Here is a 9,918-nt window from a genome sequence, read left to right on the forward strand (position 1 = left end):
GTCTGGTGGTTCCTCAGGAAAATGGGAATCAGTCTACTTCAAGATCCCGCAATTCAACTCTTAGGCAAATACCCAAAAGATGCACATTCATACAACAAGGGCATTTGTTCAACTATGTTCATAGCAGCAATATTAGTAATTGCCAGAATCTGGAAGCAACCTAAGATGCCCTCAACTGAAGAATGAATGGAGAAAATGAAGGTGGTACATTTACATAATGGAGTTCTACTCAGTGGGAAAAAAAAACAATGGAATCTTGAAATTCACAGGTAAATGGATGGAACTAGAAGAAACCATCCTGAGTGAGGTAATACAAAAAGACAAACATAGTATGTACTCACTCATATATGGTTTTTAGACATAGAGAAAATGATTCCCAGCCTACAGTCCACACTGCCAGAAAATCTAGGAAACAAAGAGGACCCTAAGAGAGAGATACATGGTCCCCTGGAGAAGTGAAAATGGACAATATCTCCCAAGGAATTTGGGAACATAGGGGAGAGGAGAAGGGGTTAGGACAGAGAGGAGGGGAGAGGTGGGCATGAGGGAGCAGGAAGATTGAGTCAGGGAAAGAACAGAGGAGAACAAGAAAAAGGGTACATTAATAGAAGGAGACATTATAGGTTTTAAGAAAAATTTGGTATTAGGGAAACGTCCAGAGATCTACAAGGATGATCCCACCTAATAATCTAAGCAATAGTGGTGAAGAGACCTTAAGTGCCTTTCCCTATATTTATACTGATAGAGATGACTACCTTATATGCCACACTTGAGCTTTCATCTAGTCGTTGATGGAAGCAAAAGCAGATATCCACAGCTAAACACTGAGATAATCTCTTTGAATCCAGTAGTAGAGAGGGAGGAGTGATGAGCAAAGGGGTCAATACCAGGCTGGAGGAACCCACAGAAGCAGCTGACATGAACAAGGGGGAGGCCATAATGGACTCCAGTCTGATATCTGGGAAATCAGCACAGGACCAACCAAGACTACCTGAGTGTGGGTGTTGGTTAGGAGGACTAGGCAGTCTATGTGGCCTCTGGAAATGGATCATTATTTATCCCTAGTATACGAATGGAATTTGGGAGCCTATTCCACATAGAGGGAAACTTCCTTAGCCTAGACATATGGGGGAGGGCCTAGTCCCTGCTCCAGATGATATGAAAGATTTAGATGACTCCTCATGGAAGGCCTCACCCTCCATGGGGAGCATAAAGGGGGAAGGACAGGGGGGTTGGTGGGGAGAACAGGAGAGGACGGGAGGGTGCAGAAACTGGGGTTGACAAGTAAAACAAGCTTGTTTCACATTTAAATAAAAACAACTATCAAAAATATATATTTATTAATAGTATAAGACACTTAAAAATATAATCACCATCCCAAACCAAAGGAAGCCTTATTAAGGGAAAGTGACAGGAAACCTGTCTCAGGTAACATGCAAGTGAGAACAACACATGAAACTACTTGCTGAGAGCAAAAGTGTTGTGACGCTGACAAGTGTCCTATCAGTGGCCAAGGTGTTCTGAGTACATAGTGAAAATATGACAGAAAAAATTTAGTTGAAGTATGAGCAAAGGTCAAAAAACAAAGATACAGGTGCCCAATAGAGTTTTCTTAGTGGTGTATTTTCCTTGGGATCTGTACTGTTTCGTCCTTTTAAACCTTGCTCTTGACTGTTTAAATATTATCACTCTTGGGGCAAGTAGCATTTGAGCATTTCACAATTATCTCTACAGTGTGAATACTGATTTTGTGATAAGAAAGTTAGGTTACAGTCACATGGTGATTATCTAAACTAACATAACATTAACAGTATTCTCCTCTTAAAAAATCAAAAATGTTCTAAAAACACTTTCATGAATTATTGATTAGAATTATTTATACTATATCATTATTCTGATCTTGATTTTCTGATTATCCTTAGCATATGTCACAGCAGTTATAAAGACATAAATGTAGATATGTATAATGGCATAACCTACTAGTTCAGTGTATCCATGTGCTAAATTATAAGTCAACGTCTTGAAATCATTTTGAAATCGTGGAAACTTAGAGCAGTGTTGCCAAGGGTGTGGTTATGTAAGTTTTCTTTCCAATTGCTGTAAAAACACAATGACCAAAATTAGTGTGGGGAGGAAGTAATTTATTTCAACTTGCAGGTTACAAAGTATATTCTAAGAGATTCATATGAAGTCCCTCACAGAAGCGGGAAGGGACAAGTACCCCCAGAGCACAGGGGAAGTGGGGGGGGGGACAGCGAATGGAGAGAGAAGTAGGAGAAAGAGAGGGGGAGGAGAGGAAAACATGTGTGACTAGGAAGATTGAGTCTGGGTAGGAATAGAAGACAGGAGAGAGAGAGAGAGAGAGAGAGAGAGAGAACATAAAAGAGAAAGCCAATATTGGCTTGAAGAGAAAATTGAACCCAAAGAAAGGTCTAGAGACCTACAATACTGCCGCCAACTAACAATTTGAGCTTCCATGGAAAGGCTACCATAAATGCCCTCCTGGACAGTGAGATCAACAACTAACTAATCCATGGAGCCCTCATCTAATACCTGTTGGAAACAAAACCAAACACCCATACCTAAACACTGAGTCAAACTAGAAACCAGATGCAGATGGAAAGGACAAGAGCAGGCTGCAGAAACACATAGAGACAGCTGACCGGAACACCTTGAGGTCTTATGACTTACTAAGAACAGTTTTGAACTCTATAACCTTGAGTCTAAATGAAGTGGAGTAATCTTTATGGGGTTTGACACATATTTTTTAGATAAAAGGATTATCATAGGTATGTGTTACAATAACATAAATGTCACTAGCAGAAAATCTGACTTCAAATTTTAATAGTATACTCTAAATGTTTTTAATTTAGTAAATTCTTGTTTTCTTAAATAATTAATGGTAGTCTTGGGCATACACCCAAAGGATGTTTTATCTTACAAAAAGTACACTTGCTGAACTATGTTTATTGTGGATTTTTCATAATAGCCAGCATCTGGAAACCAACTAGATGTCTCTCAACTTAGAAATGGATAAAGAAAATTTAAGACATATTACTTATCATTTAATAAAGATTGCCTAAAGGATCAGAATGCAAAGACAGCCACGCAAGTTAGCTATAGATGCTAAGTAATGCTGGAACACACCTTTAATCCCAGGACTCAGGAGACAGAGCTAGACAGATCTGTTAGTTGAAGACTACACTGAGCTACACAAAACTGATCCAATCTAAAAGAGAAACAGCTCACACAAAGGAGATCTCTACATTTGTGATTCCATGTTTTTAATCCCAGGATTTGAGAGGTATAAAAGAAAGAACCAGAGGGTCTCATGACAAAATTTGTCTCCAGCAATGTTGAAAAGAGGCAGCATTCTATGATTGTAGACTGAAGCTTGTTGAAGACAGAATTGCAGTCTGCAGTTTGGAGAAGGGCACTGTCTCTAAGGATTCATGGAGACAGGATTGCCATTTCAGTCTGAGGTAGAGGTAAGAGCTAGTGGCTGGGTACTCTGCCTCTCTGATCTTCAACTTGAACTTTGAGCCCACTATCAGTTCCAGGGTCTTTTTATTAATCATGTTACACAACTGAATATTACTAAAATGTTTAAAAATGGCATCATGAGAGTTGTAAGCACATAGATACAACTTGACAAAATCTTCACGATTGAGGTAACCCAGACTCAGAAAGACAAACCTGGTACATACTCACTTATAAGTAGATAGTAGCTGTTATTTAAATGATAGCCATGCTACAATTCACAGACACACAGAGGTTAAATAACAAGAATGGCTTTACAAGTAACTCGTGGATTTCTCAAAAAGGAAATAAACTAGATTTGGTGAGTAGACTGGTTATAAGTAGGAATGGGAATAGGAGGGATCAGGTGGGTGGGAAGGGATGGAAGGAGAGAATACAGGGAAGAAGGACTGGAATTAGAGGGAATTTTAGGGACAATGATGAGAGTTAGAACAGTAGAAACTCACTGTAATCTTCCAGGGTGACCACAATGAGGACTCTAAATAATAAAGGATACAGAGCCTGAACTGGAACCATCTTCTGTAACTAGGCAAGGCTTCCAGTGTTAAAAGTAGGACACCAATAAAGTCTCATAGCCTTCTACCTTCATCCTGTTCCCTGGACGAAGTGCTGGGACAATGGTGGCATAGAATATGTGGTAGTGGCTAAACAATGACTGGTTTGAAGCCTGTGACATGGGAGGGAGTCCATGCATCACCCTACCTGATGTTAAATTCCCCAAGTCTGAAAAGCCTAGAAATGTAGGTTAGAACAAAACTCTACTGGAGAGAAAGAGTGAGAGAAGGAAGGAAGAAAGAAAGGAAGGAAGAAAGAAAGGAAGGAAGAAAGGAAGAAAGGAAGGAAGGAAGAACGAAAGAAAAGGAGAAATGATTCTTAATGATGTTCTGCTGTACTCAGAATTCAGTGACTAGTCCAGTCATAATCATCAGAGAGGCTGCCTCTGGCAACTAATGGGAGTGAATGCAGAGACCCACAGCCAACCATTAGGCAAAGAGAGGTACTAGATTTGCAGTTTTAATCGGGTCCTTCCCCCCCAAAGCTCCAGGAACCATGCAGAAGAGGAGGTAGAGGAATTTAGTGAGCCAGGAGGGAGTACTATACTGGGGTATCAAGGCCCCTGGAATCAACTAAGCTGGGCTCATCGGAGCTCTCAGAGACTAAAGGGACATAGGTAATTTGTAATACGTGTGTGTGTGTGTGTGTGTGTGTGTGTGTGTGTGTGTGTGTGTGTGTGTGTGATGGTGCTTTAGGGGTACTTCTGTCAGTGACAATTTATCCCGGACTCTTTGGTCTATTATTGGGAACTTTTCCTCCTTCTGGGTTGCCTTATCCAGCCTTTGTGCCTGCCTTTTTGTGTCTTATTGCAGCTTTTTTGCTTAATGTCCCTAAGAGATATTCTCCTTTTAAGGAATAGATATTGGCATGGACTTTGGGAAGAAGGGAGGTGGGAAGCAACTGGGAATAACAGGGGGAGAGAAGGCTACCATCATGATGTATGACATTAGCATAAATAAAAAATCAAAGAATTTTGTATCTTTAACATAATGGGGTGAGTGATGGCATTTTCATGTCATTTGTGCAATGTAAAAATACCCTCTTTAAATACTAAACCTGGATATAGTACTACTCTAATTTGTTCAGACTCACTGGCAGAGAGGGAAGATAGGACTTTATCATACAGATGCATTTGTCAGAAAACTGATAGAATTGGAAATGGTTTTAGAAATAAAATGACTGAGAATAAAAATGTATGTGACTGAACTGTAAAACACAGATCTTCATTTGATGAATGACAAGAGTTGGTGATTGGTTGGTGTTTGTCCCTGTTTATTTTTCTATTCTATAATTTTACAACATGTATAAATAACTGAGGTGAACCTATCAACATTTTCCAGTACTTACTCAAATAAAAATAAAAATGTTGATAGCTCTTGATACCATGTAACTCTGGTTGGGAAATATTAAACTCAATTAAAATATCTAACCCTCTCTTCCTCAGGGGTTTCATTTCTGATAGTTCTAAGAGGACTAAAAATCCCTATAGAAAAAGGATGGTTTTCCATTCAGATTTGTGTCTGTAGTTTTCTTGTAGACTGTGACATTGTGAATTTCTCTCCATCCTCTATAACATGTCTATTGGTGTAATTTTGTTTATCTAAGGAATGCTGAGAGCTAGAGAAATAGTCTTCAAGGATAAGAACGCCAACTGTTTATCCACAACAACATGCTGAGTCCTGAAAACAGGATTATGTAGACTGAGTAGAATTTATGTGTCTATACAAAGTGTATATATGTATGTGTAATGCAAGAGAAGTTAATCATTTAAAGATAAAGGAAGACATGAATGTGAAAGAGAGCAAGAAGGAGTATATGGGAGGATTTAAATGAAGGAAAGAGAAAGTATGAATGATGTTAACAAAAAATCAATTTGTATATGGTAGGAAGAGCAGTAAAAAAGGAAGGTAGGAAATGCTAGAAAAATATTGTTACAGATTTCATTTGTACAGGCCCTAAAAATATGCATGTGTTTTAGGGAAATAAACATTGGTAAAACACAAATATTGCTAAGTTGGATGAGAAAATACTTAGGCAGGAGAGCATGATTCATTGACAAATTTTAAGAAAATATATTGCATGCTGTTTTGTATGGCCACTAAGAACTGGGGCTTTGACCAGTGCGACTGCAGGGCTATGTCTTAGTTTCATCACATGTTGATTAAGTAAAATTTGAAACAAATACATTTGATTAGTTCTGTCACATTGAAGGTGAAGGTTTGATGCTCAGTTTAAACTGGTTTGATGCAGTGGTTTCATGCAGAAACATCTGAAACAAGGGTGGATACCTGTAGCAAACTTATTTACAGAAGTAAAATGATTTAAATGTTTTTTTAACAGATGGACAATACAATTATATATTATAACTCTTTAAATTAATATCTACTTCAGGCATTTTATTTTTATTCATTCATCAATTATGTATTTTATTCTGTATTCTAATAGTATTATGGGTTAAACTATATATTTTGTTCACAACTCTCATTGTACTGCATCTGGAGAAAAGGTGTCTGAAGAGTTAATTAATGTTAAATAAACTCATAAAGCTAGTGGCCACATCCAATATGACCAGTGTTTAAAAAAAAAAAAAAGAAAGGAAATACAGTTGTATGCAAATAGCACACACCAGTTGATACAATGAACACTTCAGACTTTCAGTAAGTATGTAGACAATAAAAAAGATTTTCTATTGTATGAACCACTTAATTTGTGGTATTTTCTTCAGGTTTTAAAAGCATACAGATGAGGGTTTGAAACCTATCTACCTCATTTGTATATACTATTTATCGTATGTAGAACATCTGTTAGCATTACACTAACAATTTATTACTTAAAGTGTTTTTTTTTTCCTGAAATGTAATTTTAGTAATTGAAGAAGGAGGTCATAACAGTACATATTCCAAAATAGACTGACAGCACCTAAGGTAAGATGCTTTTCACAATGACAAAAATGATGATGATGTTGATGATGATGTAAAATCACTACATTAAAGGATAACCCCTTTAAAATGCCATAAGATAACTATCCTTCAATGTGAGGAGTAATAAGTCATAAGTAGATAACACTGCTATGTTATGAAGGAAAGATTTACCTATTACTAAAGAAACATTGCATCAGCCCAAGAGCTATTGACAAGAAAAACTGGCTGTAAATACTCTTTCAAAGCTTTGCTGTCAACTGTAAATGAGTATACAGCTGTGTCTGTGAGGACAGATGAAGTGAATGGTGAGGAGTTTCCTTCATAGAAGTTCTATTCGCAATTCTAGTATGCTGACTAAATTAATGGAGTAATGTTCCCCTTCATTGCACAGGGAGACTAAAAACTGATGGGCCAATTCTCTGAAAATTAATTATAGGTTTAACAGACTTTCAATCAAACCCTGTAAAAATAAAATGAAAAACATTTGACTTACTTTAAATTCCATATAAATGCTCAAAACCTAGAATTTAAAAAGTTTTAAAATAAGAACCACACATTTGTGAGATTTATATTCTGTCAACATAAGGCATGCTACAATATTGCTAATAAATATAACGAACTATCTGTGTAGAAGAGTAAAGAAAACAAAGGAACTGAGTCTACATATAAACATGCCAGTACCCCATGGGTGGATTTTCAGCACAGGCAAGTAAGTACCAGAAGCATGGCAATTTCTACTTGTATTCTTCTGGCCAGGTACTTCTCTCGTGCAAGTTGAAATGATTATTGAAATCACTAATACATTGTCTTACAAAAGGGATGTCCACAGGTTAGGAAGCTTTGATTTCAAGGAATGTATTGAGTTCTCAGAGATATATAAACTAATCCACAAAGTTAGCAACAGAAAATATAATAATATTGATTAATCAAAGTACAGATTTCATTGGTAGAAAGAAAATAATGTGTTTTTTTTTTTAACAAAAATAGGATAACTATAAAGAATTTCATGTCAAAGTATGCAGATAGGTCTAGGCAGAACATCACAATAGTTTCTAAGAATTTTCAGTAATGTGTCATACTTGTGCTTATGAGAGAAGTATCATGACTGGATTTAGGTTACTATGTGCACTGATATAATCAAGGAAATTATTTTCAGCTCCATATTTACCATATTTTTGTGGTAGAGACTTTCAAACTCCTTTTCAGTTCATTACAGAACATACAATAAGTCATGCATTATGTTTTATATTATTCTATATAGATATGAGAGTGAATTCCTGTAATCATAAAGTTGACAAACCTTGTGCAATCTTAACATCCCAGCAGAGTCCCAATTCTATCAAGCAAAGCTATATAATTTGTAAACAATTTAATTAGTTTTAGATGACCTGCATAAACTCTGTATGTGTCTATCTGTACATTTGTATACAATTCTGGTCACCTGAGGCAAACTCTACCTACACACACACACACACACACACACACACACACACACACACACACACACAGCCACCACCCATCATCAAGGAGAAGATAATGGATATATCCACAAGTGCCGCATGCCCACATCTCCAATCTCTCTGTTTACTTGGTTCTTCATAGACAAAACAATAACATTTGTTCTTTTGTCACTGTTACTGTTATATTTTTTTCTGGAAATACAATCACGCACAATGGGCCTTCTTGCTTTGTTCTTCTTAGTGTCATTAGTTTAAGATTTATTGGCATTGCTGCCTCAGAACTTCCTTCCTCTCCATTGTTATTGATGGATGTTTATCCATAGGTTCTTTCTAATTTGGGTGTATTTCAAATAATCTATGCATTGTTCATGGATATATCACAAGAAATATGTGCATTGAAAATTTTGAAAGTTGATAAAACTACTCTCTAACAAAACGCATTGTTATTTAAAGCAGTATATTACATTTATATTTTTCTGAATCCTTGGATACCTTTGACAAGTTTATCTCCTCTTCCAACCCTATATGTTAGTTATCTTTAGAGCGTATAATACATAATGCATATTTAAGCCAATAGATTTTATATTTAAGTTAAAATGTACAATTTTAGTAAAAGGAATATAGACAAGTATGTTGACTTTTCTACCTTACTCAAATCTCTAAATTATTATTAAAATACATACATTAGCATTTTGCTTTGTTATTTCATATTATACAACACTTCAATATATTGTTATTAGTTTTTCTTCAGGTAGTCAGTTGCTTTTAAAGTAGATAAGGACAAATGTGTTAACATTTATTTATATATATATACTTGGAACCTAGAATTATCCTCATTTATTCACATATAGTTAGGTATTTGATCATTGTCTACTTCAAATGTAAGGCAATATCTCCTTCTTTGGCAATTATAGTGGTGACTCATTTGTATAATTCTTTTAGGATAAATGATTTATTTCACCTTTGTTTTAAAAGTATTCCCTTTAACTGTGAAGTTTTATGTTGGAAGGTGTGTGTGTGTGTGTGTGTGTGTGTGTGTATGTGTGTGTGAGTGTGTTTCATTTTCTTCTTCAATATTTTAGGTGACTCTGTTATGTTACCTTTGACCTGTATGGTTCTATGGTTCTCTGATAAAAAAGAATCCATTATCATGACTTTATTTCTCATAAAAAAGAGTATTTGCCCAATTGTTTGTTCTGAAGGTTTTCTCTTTACATTGCTTTAAATAATGTGCATATATCTACTTTGAAAACATTTTTCTGTTGTTTTGTTTTGTTTTTTGAGACAGGGATTCTCTGCATTATTTGGAATCCATCCTGGAACTAGCTCTGTAGACCAGGCTGGTCTCGAATAATCATTTGTGGATTGACTTTTGTCATATTTGAAAAGTGACTCTTTAACCATTTCTGCTCTTCTCACCTGCCTTCCACCTGAGCCATCTC

Source organism: Phodopus roborovskii, unplaced genomic scaffold (genome assembly GCF_943737965.1).
Source record: "Phodopus roborovskii unplaced genomic scaffold, PHOROB, whole genome shotgun sequence".
NCBI classification, from domain to species: Eukaryota; Metazoa; Chordata; class Mammalia; order Rodentia; family Cricetidae; genus Phodopus; species Phodopus roborovskii.